Source organism: Telmatherina bonti, assembly GCF_933228915.1.
Source record: "Telmatherina bonti genome assembly, chromosome: 7".
In the NCBI taxonomy this organism is placed as follows: Eukaryota; Metazoa; Chordata; class Actinopteri; order Atheriniformes; family Telmatherinidae; genus Telmatherina; species Telmatherina bonti.
Genome location: NC_136625.1, coordinates 12,002,135 through 12,018,087, shown reverse-complemented (window position 1 = coordinate 12,018,087; position 15,953 = coordinate 12,002,135).

The window sequence follows — 15,953 nt, the reverse complement described above, 5'->3', positions numbered from 1 at the left end:
TGGAGAGCGATTGCTCGAGACCACTTTTAAAGATTAAAACAAAATCTGGCTGCAAATGAGACTTTTGCACAGAAATATAGACGAAAGGAAATCAATTCCTACCCCACATCTGATTGTTCAATATTAAGATGCAGCCTGCAGCTCGTTAGCTTTCTGAACAAAAACTGAAAAATACCATCATTTCATCTCAAAAATGATCACTTAATGCTACATGTGTCAAATCTGCACAGCAAATTCCCAAAATGTGAAATCATCTCTCAAAGAGTTAAAAATTTCTTCATTTAAAAACATGAACATTTGCATAATTGAGTCTTAAAATTCAACACTGGGTGACTATTTAATCCAGCACAATTTAACCCAAACAAATTGTTTTGCTGCTGCTGCTGGATTAGCTGTGATTTAGTTAAGAGAAGCTCCCATCAGCAATCCACTTAGGCTGCACATGCATCCCTATACATTCCCCCCTTTTGAACACACTCACACACACTTATCGCTCCTCAGATGGGATAGCTGACACCGGAGGCTTTTAATTCCAGTGTAAATACAAATACTCTGCCAGACAGCTATCAATTATGCATGCCACTAATTGAGTTGAATGTTGTGCTTTTAGCAGCTTGGGGACCCTGGGTCACATGCAAAAAGCCTGAAACCAAACACACATACAGATAACTGCACACATTTGTGGGGAGCCTTATTCATATCACAGCTTTACTTTAAAATCACACTTTTTATAATAGTGAGTGATGATACTTCAAACTATGCTTGCTTCCACTGGGACAGAATTATGTTTTCCTGTTTTTTCACTCATTGCTTCACTCACAAGCCCTACTTTGCTAACTTTGGGAATGCATCATGAACTGGTGGAGAATACAGCCTTTCAGAACTTTGCAGGTTCCTCAAAAAGCCTGCGATGAGTTGGAGAGATACAACTGATAAAACTGTGGATGTGTGACAAAAAATAAAATGCTGCAGGTGTACAGGTGTTTGCCTGTGACAGCTGACCTCTGAACACAGAGCATGAGGTGAACAGATTACGCTTATTTGCTGTGAGTGGAAACTGGAAAACAATAAAATTGTTATTTTCTCATTATGGTTAAAATGACTGGACTGAAATGTAAAATCCACAGAAAAACAACATATTTATTGTTGTTCTGTCCAGAAAAAAATGTAGTTTTTCATCTTAAATCGCAATACACTCTCTATCATCCATCAAATCCAACCACATCTTGCTGGTAGGCACTCATCTCTTCTTCCACTGTCTACCTGTTTCATCCCAGTCAGGGTCTTGGGCAGCAACTGGTGCAGGTCACAGTTATTCCATTCAGTCTTTCAAAGAAGGAATAATTTCCACTTGACCAGATCTAGTCGGGGATTCATTTGCACCTATTTTGCACATCCAACCCTCTGCCATGTGCAGAGATTCTGTACACTGTTTAATCCATCATCAGCTGCTCATGCGGTTTCTGGAAAATGCAGGAAATAAAGAAAACTATTTGAAAGCGCACCTCGACTTGAATAGCTGTGTTCTACAAGACGTGAATTTATATGCAGAGAAGCTTTGCATTCGGGACCCCTGGGGAATAGTGGCATGCCCACTTTGTCTGCTTTTTATGCATTCATCTGAATTGAACAACACACTTTGCCCACGTTACCATGGTAACAGAACCAACCTGTATCCTTATGGTGTTGGAAAAGAAAGTTTAGTAATCTGTATGAAATGTATGAAGGTCTTTCAGAGGAAGCTATTTGTTTTTTAATTATGTCAACAATGATTCAATTCCCATCAGTTTATACAGAATGATTCACAACATAATCAACATTAGGGTCATCTATTAGTTTAATATAAGTCCAGTTAGATACTCTCAGATTCAGACTAATCTTTATGCAATTTAAAACAGATAGTTTTAGGTAATTAAATATAGTCCATGTTTAATATCATGGTATTTCAGAAAAAGCCAATCTGACATGTTTCTGCTTCTGATTCAGCACTCTGTTTTTTTCATTACTGCATCTTGTTAATAAAACAAAAAATAGTGAGATGGACTTCTCTGGCTGTGAAATATAAAAAACATTCACTTCTGTTCATCGACAAAATCCTTAAAGGAGCATAGCGGGGCAGTACTCCGATCCATTACTGACTAGACCAAGTGACTGACTTTCATTCCTGACCATGAACCTCCAGTAGAGATACAAACAAAATACAAGAACACACACACACACACACGAGCAAGTAAACACAGCAAACTCAGTAAAAACACAGATAGTCCAAAAAACAAGCATGTGAAACTAGTTAAGATGAAAATGGCAAAATGCTTCAAGGTTATATATGACATGATAGAAGACAGATGAAATGGTAGTGTGTCTGCATGTCTGCATGTCTGCAGGTCTGCAGGTCTGCATGTCTGCGTGTCTGCGTGTCTGCATGTCTGCGTGTCTGCGTGTTTGCATGTCTGCATGTTTATGTGTCTGCATGTCTGCATGTCTGCATGTCTGCGTGTTTGCATGTCTGCATGTCTGCATGTCTGCATGTCTGCAGGTCTGCATGTCTGCATGTCTGCATGTCTGCGTGTCTGCATGTCTGCATGTCTGCAGGTCTGCATGTCTGCGTGTCTGCGTGTTTGCATGTCTGCATGTTTATGTGTCTGCATGTCTGCATGTCTGCGTGTTTGCATGTCTGCATGTCTGCATGTCTGCGTGTCTGCGTGTCTGCATGTCTGCGTGTCTGCGTGTTTGTGTGTCTGCTTGTTTGTGTGTCTGCATGTCTGCGTGTTTGCATGTCTGCATGTTTATGTGTCTGCGTGTTTGCATGTCTGCATGTCTGCATGTCTGCGTGTCTGCGTGTTTGCATGTCTGCGTGTTTTTGTGTCTGCATGTCTGCGTGTCTGCATGTCTGAATGTCTGCATGTCTGCGTGTTTGTGTGTCTGCATGTCTGCGTGTCTGCATGTCTGAATGTCTGCGTGTCTGTGTGTTTGCATGTCTGCGTGTCTGCGTGTCTGCGTGTTTGCATGTCTGCATGTTTATGTGTCTGCATGTTTGCATGTCTGCATGTCTGCGTGTCTGCGTGTTTGCATGTCTGCGTGTTTTTGTGTCTGCATGTCTGCGTGTCTGCATGTCTGAATGTCTGCATGTCTGCGTGTTTGTGTGTCTGCATGTCTGCGTGTCTGCATGACTGAATGTCTGCGTGTCTGTGTGTTTGCATGTCTGCGTGTCTGCGTGTCTGCGTGTTTGCATGTCTGCATGTTTATGTGTCTGCATGTCTGCATGTCTGCATGTCTGCGTGTTTGCATGTCTGCATGTTTATGTGTCTGCATGTCTGCATGTCTGCGTGTTTGCATGTCTGCATGTCTGCATGTCTGCGTGTCTGCGTGTTTGTGTGTCTGCTTGTTTGTGTGTCTGCATGTCTGCGTGTTTGCATGTCTGCATGTTTATGTGTCTGCGTGTTTGCATGTCTGCATGTCTGCATGTCTGCATGTCTGCGTGTTTGCATGTCTGCGTGTTTTTGTGTCTGCATGTCTGCGTGTCTGCATGTCTGAATGTCTGCATGCCTGCGTGTTTGTGTGTCTGCATGTCTGCGTGTCTGCATGTCTGAATGTCTGCGTGTTTGCATGTCTGCGTGTCTGCATGTCTGCGTGTCTGCGTGTTTGCATGTCTGCGTGTCTGCGTGTTTGCATGTCTGCATGTTTATGTGTCTGCATGTCTGCATGTCTGCATGTCTGCGTGTTTGCATGTCTGCATGTTTATGTGTCTGCATGTCTGCATGTCTGCGTGTTTGCATGTCTGCATGTCTGCATGTCTGCGTGTTTTTGTGTCTGCATGTCTGCGTGTCTGCATGTCTGAATGTCTGCGTGTTTGTGTGTCTGCATGTCTGCGTGTTTGCGTGTTTGCGTGTCTGCATGTCTGCATGTCTGCGTGTCTGCATGTCTGCGTGTTTGCATGTCTGCTTGTTTGTGTGTCTGCATGTCTGCGTGTCTGCATGTCTGAATGTCTGCATGTCTGAATGTCTGCATGTCTGCGTGTCTGCGTGTCTGCATGTCTGCGTGTTTGTGTGTCTGCATGTCTGCATGTCTGTGTGTCTGCATGTCTGCATGTCTGCGTGTCTGCATGTCTGAATGTCTGCATGTCTGCGTGTTTGCGTGTCTGCGTGTTTGTGTGTCTGCATGTCTGCATGTCTGCATGTCTGCGTTTGTGCGTATCTGCGTTTGTGCGTGCATGTATGAGTGTGTACAAATAAAAATAAATCAAAAACAGAGAAATGTGTGTGTGTGTGTGTATGCATGCAAACAAGTGTTATCTGGTATGATTAACCAGAGCAATCATCAGTAATTACTTGATGCAGTTTGAACTTGAAGCGGTAAGAGATGTCAAAGTTGTTGGGAGTATTTTGTAAGCTGTTCCAGTCGTTTGCAGAATAGCAAATAGTGGACGTGTTGGGAAAGAAGAACTTGATATTTTCACTTGACCTAGTGTGGTGTGTATTGTGGGGAAGGTGAAGAAGACATGTCAGACATGGTGGTGTCAGGCTCAGCTTTGTTTTATAGAAAAGTGAAACCAGTGACGTCGACAGCGACTAAAAAGTTATAGTCCTGTTCCTGTTATAGTCCTGTCTCAGGATAATTTATTTTGGGGTTTTTTTTGCATCAGACTTTTTGGTCCCCTTTTATGTGTATAATTTGCTAAAAAAAAAAAAAAAAAAAAAAAAAAGTAGAACTTTTTTATTTTAGCTTTAATAAATATGAGCTTTACCATCAGGTTTAAAACAGAGATATCCGATACTATTGGGATACTGATATTATTGGCCGATATGGACATTAAAATGCAATGTTGGAAATTATCGATATCTCCTCAAACTAAAATGAAAAAATATAAAATAAATCATTTGTAGTTTTTCAGATATTTTTGCTTGTTTGGCACAACTCGCTCCAAAGTATCGGTTGATACTGGCATTGGAAATTAAGAGATGGACCAAAGTTCAGTATATGGGATATTGCAAAAAAAAAAGTCAATATCCAACATCCATAGCGGTAAAATGTATCCAAATAAATGAACATTAAGTTTTTATAGATGCAAGCAGTGAATGTTAGAATTTTAAATTCCAAATAGACTCCCTGATAATTACTTTCTTCTTTTTTAATATCATTTTTTGACAGCAATCCTCCTTCAGGGTGAACGTGGTCATCCAGTGTCAAACTTGGAAACAGTATTTCAGAAAGCAACTCCCCTTATTCCTCCGTTCTGAAGCTTTCAGCTGAATCACACAGCTTTCATCAGCTGATCCTCAACTAGAAAGTTATTCATCGTCTGAGCAAAATTTTATGCGAACGATGAGCTTGAATGGTCTACAGTTAAACAGCATTTGAGTTCACTTCTATCAGATGATGAAGACCAGCTGACATGGATCAGAGCGCTACAGGGTTTCACCCCTTTGTCTGAATGAGGTGACCACACACACACTTGAAAAAAAAATCATATTTCAGCAGAGCTGGAAGAAGAAGGGGACAAATAGCAAGGAAAAGGGGGAAAGAAAAACCCTGCACATGCTCATACGTGTATGAACACACACACATTAAATACACTCAGACAACAAATGAAGAAGCTTCATGCTTTGTATAAAAGCTGACAGTCTGGAAATTGAGCCTTGGGACTGATGGAGCCGCCCAGGCAGCATCCAGAACCAGCAGGCAGAAAGAGATATTCAAGCTTGAGGGGCTGAATATGAAGGTGAGCAGTGTTGTCAGGGGAATATTACTTTAAAGAGGTTATAGAAACACAGACTGGTCGAAGGAAAAACCCCTTCTCCGCCTCAGTTTATGTGTGTTTTTCCATGCCAGATATTACCCCGGTTTATCACCAACAGAAGCCGTGCAGGAGGAAAAACAAATGCAATGAAGGAGTTCAGAGTATAATGAGACCTCACATTCTCAGAGGGCTACTTCAGGTAGCAGCACACAGAAACGGGGCCTTGATTTCCTCCCAGATCCTCCTCCTCCTTCTCTCCTCTACTTGAGCGAGCCGCATTATCTCCTCCTGTGCCGACATGCATGTTTGTGCGCGGACAGAGGATGAGGAGGATGAGAGATTGGGAGAGGGGGTTAAGTCTAGATTTGATCCCTGCTAAAAGGACTGTTTGTTTTTACAGCAGACGACCCTGGAGTTTAATCTGGTGCTTAGCCTGCTCAATCTCTTCTTCTTCTTCATCTCTCTGCATCCCCTCATCCTCCCTGCTTCTCTCTTTTTCCCCTTCAACTCACTCGCTCAATCGTATCATCCTCTCGCGGTGAGTTAACCCACACACCCACCCTCCTCCTCCTCCTCTCTCCATCTGAACCGCCATCCCTTGCTCTTTCTTTCTTTGCAGCACCAAGAGGGGGTTGTTTGTGATTTACATTTAACTGGATCCATCAAGGCTGTGTGTTAGGCGGAAAATTAAGCGGGGTTACATCATTCAGTACAGTGAGTGTGTGTGTGTGTGTGTGTGTGTGTGTGTGTGTGTGTGTGTGTGTGTGTGTGTGTGTGGGAGGGAGCACAGTGATGGTTGGAGGCCCTGAAATTTCTCCACGCTTGTGTCAAGTTTCCATTCTTTGATGACATGGCCTCGAAACTTGGCCATGTGTGTGTGTGTGTGTGTGTGAGAGAGAGACAGACAGGAGGACAATAGGGAGAGTGTATGTTAAACAGGATGATGGTATTGCAACAGATGAGGGTCATGCTCAGAGTCTTAAGGGTCAAATCCTGTTACAAGTAAGAGGGATCAAGGCTTTAGCAAGGCGCTGCCTTTTTCACTGCAACAGTGTTCACAGTGTGCAGAAGGACCTCAGCTGGTGTGTGTTTGTGCGTGTTTGGTTGCTGGAAAGCATCTTTCGTTTTGGTGGAGCTTGGTTTCACATAATGATGGAGAAGTAAAGCAGGACAGGAAAGCAACAGACTGAGCAGAGCGTTGAACAAACACCAGGCAGATGAAGACCATTTCATATCATTTCTCATGGCTCCACTCCACCTTTGAAGGATGTGTCGACATGCTCTGCATCAGCATGTCTCAGATTTTGTTTAAGCTCATGGGTGCTTGGCTTTGACTTCAGCTGATCATCAGGACAAATATCCAATATGGCTGATTGGATGTTTGCTTTAACCTGCAGTTAACCGAGGGTTTTGTTTTAGATTGAATTCACAAGATAAAGAAATTATACGTTGTTTCAGATGACATATTACAACACAATTTACACCCTTTCTGGATTCACAGGACATGAGAGGGTCAGTAGCGGCCAGGTACTGTTAATTAAATGCACGTAATGCTTTGATCATTAACAGTGTACAGTTGTGCTTATATTTATTCATACCCTTTCATTAAAGAAGGGGAAAAAACAGCTGCCTGTAAAATAAGCTGAAATGGACTAAAGTAATTATAAATTTTATGAAAATCATTACATTATTTTCTAATTCTGGTTCAAAGGAATTTTTTTTTTAAAAAAGCAAACAAATAAGATAATTTATTACATATTACATCACTCATAAACAAATATTTAGTTGAACAATCCTTTAATGTTTCCGCTCCAGTCAGGTGTTTTCTGTTCCTCTCAGTCAGACTTCTGCACCTGTTGACAGGTATTTTGTCCCACTGTTCAACAGAAAAGTGCTCTAATTTGTCCAGGACCAATTTGTTTGTTTGTTTGTTTGTTTTCTTTCTTCAACTCAATTAAATGAAAAAACAGTGACTTATTTCTAAATTATATTTTTTGCTCATTTTTACTTATTGTTCCTCTTTTAAGTCTCCAGTTTTTTGAGTGACTGTTTAAATTCAGCCTTTTCTTTAATGAAAGGAGATGAATACATATGAGCATAACTGTAAGTGCCTTGAAAAAAAGCAGAGGTTTTGTCAGTTTTGTGTTAACTCGATGCCAAGGAGGAAAGACATCAGCGATGATTAAACAGAAGCAGCTGCTGCACAGTAATTTGGAAAAGTAATTTCCAAACAATTTGAAGTCCATCATTCTGCAGCGAGAAAGATGATTCACAAATGACAAGCATTTGAGACAGCTGTCAGTCTTCCCTGGAGTGGACATCCCAGCAAGATCACCACAAGGTCAGACAGCTATATTCTGTTCACATCATTCAGATGGGGAAAAGACACAGCAATTATGCTGGTAAAACGGCAGACAGGCCGGTTGTGGAGGCTGAGAGTGAACAGCGGAGGACCGTCTTTGTAGAGATGGACAAATTCTTGTCTTGACATCTATTTCTGGTTAAGTCTCAATGCAATGACAACTTCTGCTGGGGAACAAAGTGGAAGACGGAGTGGGGAATGAATGAAATCGTTTATGAAGTAAACGTTGCGTTTAGGACTCCTTTGACCCTGTTTAATATTACAAGCAGCTTTTCCTTTATTTGCTCCATGCAAACAGAAACATGAGTCACTGTCTGGATAGTTTTTCAGAATAATCTTCAAGGTTTTTGTTTGAATTATTTAGATGGAGAACAGAAACAGCAAATTCAGCATTTGTTGACATTAATGGTCAACACTGGATGAGTGAACTGGATGAGATGCACGAATCTTCTGTTTTTATTCAAGTTTTTTCTTCGTCTTTTTAATTTTTTTTATAATTCATCTACTTTCAATGTTTCTTTTCCAACTTACTGTAATGCTTGTAATGTTTTATGTAAAGCACTTTGAGCTGTCTTGTCCATGAAATGTACTGCAGAAATAAAGCAGTCTTGCCTTGATGTACTCAGAAAAACTGCAAAAGTAAAAAAGAAGAAAACAGGAGCCACATCCCAGACTCCACAGACTTTAGTTAGCAGGATAAGTTCATTGTAAATTATTCACTTTTTCACTGAAGTGGAACATTTAGCAATAAAAAGACACTTCTTTGTACAGTTGCTCTCCTCTGGAGGGATTTAGGTGCCTCTTCTTTCTCTTCAAAATACTCCAAACAGTGAAAAATACTGTTCTGTTGGATAAATGTCATGTAGCAAAGTAGGCCAAGTCACAGTTTTCATTTTCCTCTTTAGAAACTCTGACATTATTTTATCCTTGTGCATTGGATCAAAATATTCTTCCTTTTCCAAGTATCTGGGGACTGGAAGTCATCTTGGCAGCTAGTAGTTTGGTGCAGTCACAGGTATTCATGTAATCCCCCCGACACCTCCTACATGCATCATCATATCATCACATTGCTCCCCTGTCAGGAGGAAGCTCCCGCTCCGGCTGGTCCGGCCAGGCTCATGGTAAAGAAAGATAACTGAGACATATGCATCTGTCTTGGTCTTATCTGACTGGGGAAGGTTGTCAAAAAATAAATAAAATAAAATAAGGCTCTCCACATTTATCTTTCACCAAGTCTGGAAGACTTGCTCATCTGTTTTGTGGAGCTGTTTGCATAAACAGGTCGGTACCCTGCACTGCAGCGTTTCAGAAGAGCAACCACTGCAACGCTGACCGGTTGGATTATTGCTTGTTATCTAAAATTGTCATGGTAGCTGCATATCAACACTTCTGAAGCCCAAAAACAGAAAAAAATCTGGAGGTTACGGATAATTTATTCCTAAAGTTTTATTGCGCATGCAGGTATAAAGTGAAATCAGATCTGATCTGATGCTCATATCACAAATTTCACAGTTTACTGTTATGAAAGCATCATCAGGTTTCTTACTATTGCATTAATGATCACTGTTTTTTTTAAGATTTGTATTTGCAGCATAGCCTCCAAGAAATATTCAGTCTGATAAACACCTGATTGATAAAAAGGAGACGGACAAATATCTGAGCATATCAATATAATATTTAGATATATTCTGTTTAGCAATAACGCATCCTCTGGCTGGCTTGACATAGATGTGAAAAGTTCTGAATGGTCTGATTTGACCTTCTTTTCAAGACAAATACAGTTTGGCTCTGAGGGCAGTGAGGCAGATGGAAGGAAAGATCTACTTTCACACAGTAAAATCCTCATTTTCTACCTGGAATTTTAAATGGAGTCATCTCATGTTGAAAATGACATCCTCATCATCTAATATCAGCAGATAGATAGATCGATCAATAGATAGATAGATAGATAGATAGATAGATAGATAGATAGATAGATAGATAGATAGATCAATAGATAGATAGATAGATAGATAGATAGATAGATAGATAGATAGATCAATAGATAGATAGATAGATAGATAGATAGATAGATAGATAGATAGATAGATAGATAGATAGATAGATAGATAGATAGATAGATCGATAGATAGATAGATAGATAGATAGATAGATAGATAGATAGATCAAAAGATAGATAGATCAAAAGATAGATAGATAGATAGATAGATAGATAGATAGATAGATAGATAGATAGATAGATAGATAGATAGATAGATAGATAGATAGATAGATAGATCAATAGATAGATAGATAGATAGATAGATAGATAGATCAATAGATAGATAGATAGATAGATAGATAGATCAATAGATAGATAGATAGATAGATAGATAGATAGATAGATAGATAGATAGATAGATAGATAGATAGATAGATAGATAGATAGATAGATTTTTGCACTCGTTGGACACTGAGACACTAAAGCTTCTCACTGTCATTTTGTATATTTATGTTTGAAGTAAAAAGCTCCCCTTAAGTTGTGTTTTATCCTTTTTTCACAAAAAGTTTTAAAAAGTTGTCAGGGTTTACTGACAATAAATGAATAAATGAATATTGAGGTGTGAATCAACCTGATTTGTGGAGTTTTAATGTTTGGATGGATAGTGTAAATAACCAGCAATATGAATTATTCTTATGGCTCTTTTTTTTTTCTTTTTTGCAGTATAGGTTGTAAAGATAATGAACATTTATTGTACGAAAACCTTTAAAAATATTTTAAAATATTATTTTCTTTTATGAAAAGGAGAATATTTAGATTGATTTTAAACACTTTAATGTGACTATTAAATGTGATTTTATTATGACACTTTTGCACACTCATTTAATTATTTCTTAATAAGATTTTAATTTGCTGTTTGTATTTCCCTTTATGTTCGGTTATATAAAGCACATTGAAATGCTTTTATCTGTGAAATGTGTTGCATAAATTAACATGCCTCACATAATAAAAACTAGCAGCTTTACACACTGCTTATGGTCCTATCCTGTGTACTGATATGAACTACAGAGCACGTTCGGAACCAAACAGATCCATTATTTCTTTCTTTGATATTCCCAACAACATGCACATCAATAATGAACACTATGCAATTTGTTCAGCATCCTGACATAGTGTACAGGAAAATCCACACTGTATTATTCCAATGGATTTCTACTTACAGTATCTGGCTGGTGCAGAATAATAATGCAGACTGATGCTTTCAATAAAGTGTGGAGGTCTTTTCCGGACCATCTCAGTATGAATTTCTTCACTGAGAAAGAGTCTGTATCCAGTGTGTATTTTTCTGTTGATGCCTTTTGCTTAGTTTGCTGTTTAACGTTAAAATATCAAATTAAATGTACATAAGCATTGGCAACGCTGCGCTCTGTGTCTCTCCATTGATTTCTTTAACTTGTAAAACTTTAACCCATGAACCAATGAACCAGTGCTCAATATGAGAGGAATATCAACTGCAGACATCTCATTTCTTAGCTGCACCACTGAAATATTCTAACCACAAGATTGTGGGTTTAAGCCTCTTCTGGTGCAACATGGTGCCCTGCAGTGCATTCATTTCACACACTTGAACTTTTGTTGTACTGTTATCATTTTTCATTGCAAGTATCAGAATTTTTCCTCTGACCTGGTTTCATTTAGTCTTTAGAAAACATTGTTAATTTCAGACCGTTGTGTTCATTCTATAATTTTGGTCTCTATTCTGTTTATTCAGCGGCAAATTCTCTTTATTCTAAATTCTCTCTGAAATTTGGTCCAAAGGGGGGAAAAAAATCATACAAAGCATCCAAAAAAGAAGCAGCTCCACTAAATCGGCATGATGCAAAATCCAATAGCAACCCATGTCATGCTTTTTAAAAGAAAATAATGCTGTTTCCCCCTAATGTCTGGATTTGCCACAAAGCGGTGAAGTGATGTGCAAAAGGCATCATTTAGACTGTGAAAAAAAAAAGAGCAAAACAAAACATATTGCACCATGATATGATGGATGCTGTGCATAATCCCAGTGAGAAACAATATAACAACAGTTTACACTGAATGTCTCCTTTCTGCTGCCTTTTTACCATTCTCTTACTGTCACATCAGCTGGATTGTCATTTAAGTCTCTCTCAATGAAAAACTATCAAGACAGCAGAGAGAACAAAAGCAGAGGGCAGAGATGGCTCTTCACCCCACGGAGGTAAAGCATGATAATTTCACGAATGGAAAATTATGTCAATAAAATTACAACAAAATGGCCCTCGAGCAGTTTGAGTAGGAGTGTGAATCCATGTGTGAAAGCGACCGGGCTGCTGCTGTGTTACAGAAGAAAAGCTCACTTAAAGTCAGAAGGTTTTGGAATCAGTTTTCTTTTCACCCCATTTTCCCATCCACTCTCTGGCCCTCTCAGCCTCCATGGTTTCTGCAGCTCTCTGGGGAGCTGTGGTTTCTGAAAGGTTCCTCAATGTCCTTAATCCCTCCATCTCTTTGTGTCCAGGCAAAAAATGTATCCGCATGAAACTCAAGAGGCCAAAAGGAGCCAGGTTGTGTGAGAGAGAGAGAAAAAAAAAAAAAAAAAGTTTCTTTAAGTGAATTAAAAAAAAAATGCTTAGAAAAGGAAAATATAAACTCATTTTTATTGAACAGCCTATAGTTTTATTGGTTATCTAAGTGACGTCTTCCAAGAACAGCTAATTACCTAACTGTAATAACCAAGAATCATCAAAAATAATACAAATATGATCTTTAAATATATATATTTATGGTCAGCTTTTGTTTTAAATCTAACAAAGATGGCTGGGATCTGTGTAACGATGAATAGTTCACATCAGTGATTCCAGGAGGATTTGGAGAATTTGTGAAGATACATAACATATCCACATAAACAGATTAAGACCAGTATATTTTTCTAACTATAAAAGACAAAACTGTGGGGTAGACAAAGATGAAGATGCATTTTTGGTATATTTAATCTTATGGTTTAGTAGCAACTAAAGCATCAAATACATCTACAGAGTGATGAGACGGTTCAATCTTTGGACTTTTGGCAATAAATATTTAAAATCTTTTCCATTGAATAAAAGCTCCTGTATGTAATTCCCTGAAAGGTTAATGTCAACTTGTCCATGTCAACTTTATTTATATGGCACATTTAAAAGCCAATGGCCAGCCAGAGTCCTTCACAGAGATGTACACATAAAAACCAGTAGCTAAAACGAAAAAAAATAAACCATATTTATTCATAAATATGAGATAATATTTAAGAATAAAAGAATTTTAAGAAGTAGAAAACAATAAAAACAACAGAAATAGTGAACTCTACTCAGTGAAAGGCTAAAGTAAACAAGTGGGTCTTAAGACGCATTTTAAAAATGAGAAGGTTATTTGCAGACCGAACACACAGGAGTAATGTGTTCCACAGTGTAGAAGCTGATGCACTGGATCACAGCTATGGTGAAGAGAGATATCACTTATGTCAATAAAACTTCTGGATAATTTGTAAAGAAGAATGAGTGATTAAATGGTTAGCTCAATAAATTTGTGTGAAAGCAGCAGAAAAAAAGTTAAAATACTGAGCCATGCAGAGTAAAAGTAAAGTTGGAAAAAAAAAAAAACAATTAATATGCTGTTTGAATATTTTGTTTAAATTATTAATAGGCAGCTATTTTTTTTTTTGTTTTTTTTTGCTCATGACTTGTAACGCATAGAAAGAAATGTGTGATGAACATTTTAACAAAGTTACAAACAGAAAAACTCGGATTTTAGCTCTGAGATTAAAACAGCATGAAAAACAATCTGGATGAACAACCATAAATATTAAAGATTTTAGGACTTTTTCTAGCGCTACTAAAAGTAATGTTGCCACAAACCTGACTCAACTGTCCATTTCAAACATCCAACCACAACTAGTTGAAAGTACACAGGGACAGTTGTAAGTGCAAGATAAAAACTGTCCATCCATCCATCTTCTGCCGCTTATCCGGGGTCGGGTTGCGGGGGCAGCAGCCTAAGTAGGAAACCCAGACTTCCCTCTCCCCAGCCACATTTGCCAACTCTGCGGGGGGGATCTCAAGGCGTTCCCAGGCCAGCCAAGAGATATAATCCCTCCAGCGTGTCCTGGGTCTTCCCCGGGGTCTCCTCCCAGAGGGACGTGCCTGGAACACCTCACCAGGGAGGTCCAGGAGGCATCCTGACCAGATGTCCGAGCCACCTCAACTGGTTCTTCTCCATTCGGAGGACCAGCTCTACTTTGAGCCCCTCCCAGATGACTGAGCTCCTCACCCTATCTCTAAGGGAGAGCCCGGCCACCCTGCGGAGGAAACTCATTTCAAGATGATTGAAAGATAAAAAACTCATCTTTTGCTTCCGATCAGTGTGCTGATGTTCATTTTCAAAACTGTCACTCGCTCTTTTACAAACATGGTCACTTTTATCTTGAAAAAAAAAAGTTACCAGACCAACAGTTTGCAAACCAGTGGCTGATATTATTACATAAACTATGGGCTATTATTCCAGCAGCAGGCTACTAAACCCTTTGCCAGTTTTATGGCTATTTTAGTTTGATAGAGATCTCCATTGCCTGATGCAGTGTTTCCAAATCCAAGTCCTCGGGACCTCTTGCCCTGCATATTTTATAAGTAACCCTACTTTAACACACCTGATTGACTCATTAACAGGCTGTAAAGAACTTGATGAGAAAGTTCAGTAATCTGACTCAGGTGTTTTGGAGGATCATGTCTAAAAAGTGCAGGGAAAGGGGGCCCTGAAGACCTGGTTTAGGAAACATAGATCTAATGAATCGATCCATCCCTGGTGTGCAAAGTGAAAGGTCAGTCCAGGATGGAGCATGATTGTGGTCTACACTGTTGGCAGCAGGATCCTCCAAAAAAGTTCAGCAACACATGAATCAGGAAATTTTACTTTAAACTTTAACACACGTTTGATGTTCCTCCTACAATCGGCAACTTCTTTTGCATCGTAGACCAAAGAAAGCACTCACAAGCACCGTTTTGTACGTCATCATGTCTTTATTCGAGTGTAAACAAACTCTGAAAAGAGCATCAGCCAGGTTCTTGATTATTGGCATTTACATGATTAATTTCTTTTGCAATCCAGAATAAAACATGATCGCTTGGCTGCAAAAAAGGGCCTCCTTCAAATAAGTCACATCTTAAAAGTCTGTCCAGGATTTTATTTTTTTCTAAATGCAACCCTCCAAAATATATGACTGACGAGAGTTTTAAAAGGAAAATTGTTGTACTGAAAAGGAAAAGCCAATGCCCTTGGAGCAGCTGTAGAGAGAGAGAGACACGATGAAATTACCTCCATGCATTGACACTTCCCCTCACAATAAATACGATTTTTCAGACTAGAAAAGACTGAATTTTTCCAGTGAACCAGTTTTGCAGTGTATAATAAACAGCACCTCCATTCAGTCCAGCAACACATCTCCATCTCTTACTTGGTGAACATCGTGTAAGATGCAAGGCCCATATTCACGTAGGAGAAACTGAAATATCATGTGGGAACAATCGGTTGTAATGTTTTGTATGTGTGAAAATGCAGATGTGTGTTTGACTTAAAGGTTTGGACACAACCAGGTGTCCAGAGGCTCATTAGGTTAGTAAGTAAATCAAATTATTTAATACATAAAAAAAAAAAAAGAGTAGAATTGCAAAAATAACCCTCTTAAAAACAACAAATGAAACGATCACAGCAGTACAGTGTTAAGCTCCAAGTGCAACATAATTCGTCTGGTCATTTCTGTTGTTCACAAATATATTTACAATCAAACAACAACAAAAAATGCATAAAATCATACCAAAAAGAAAAGTTAC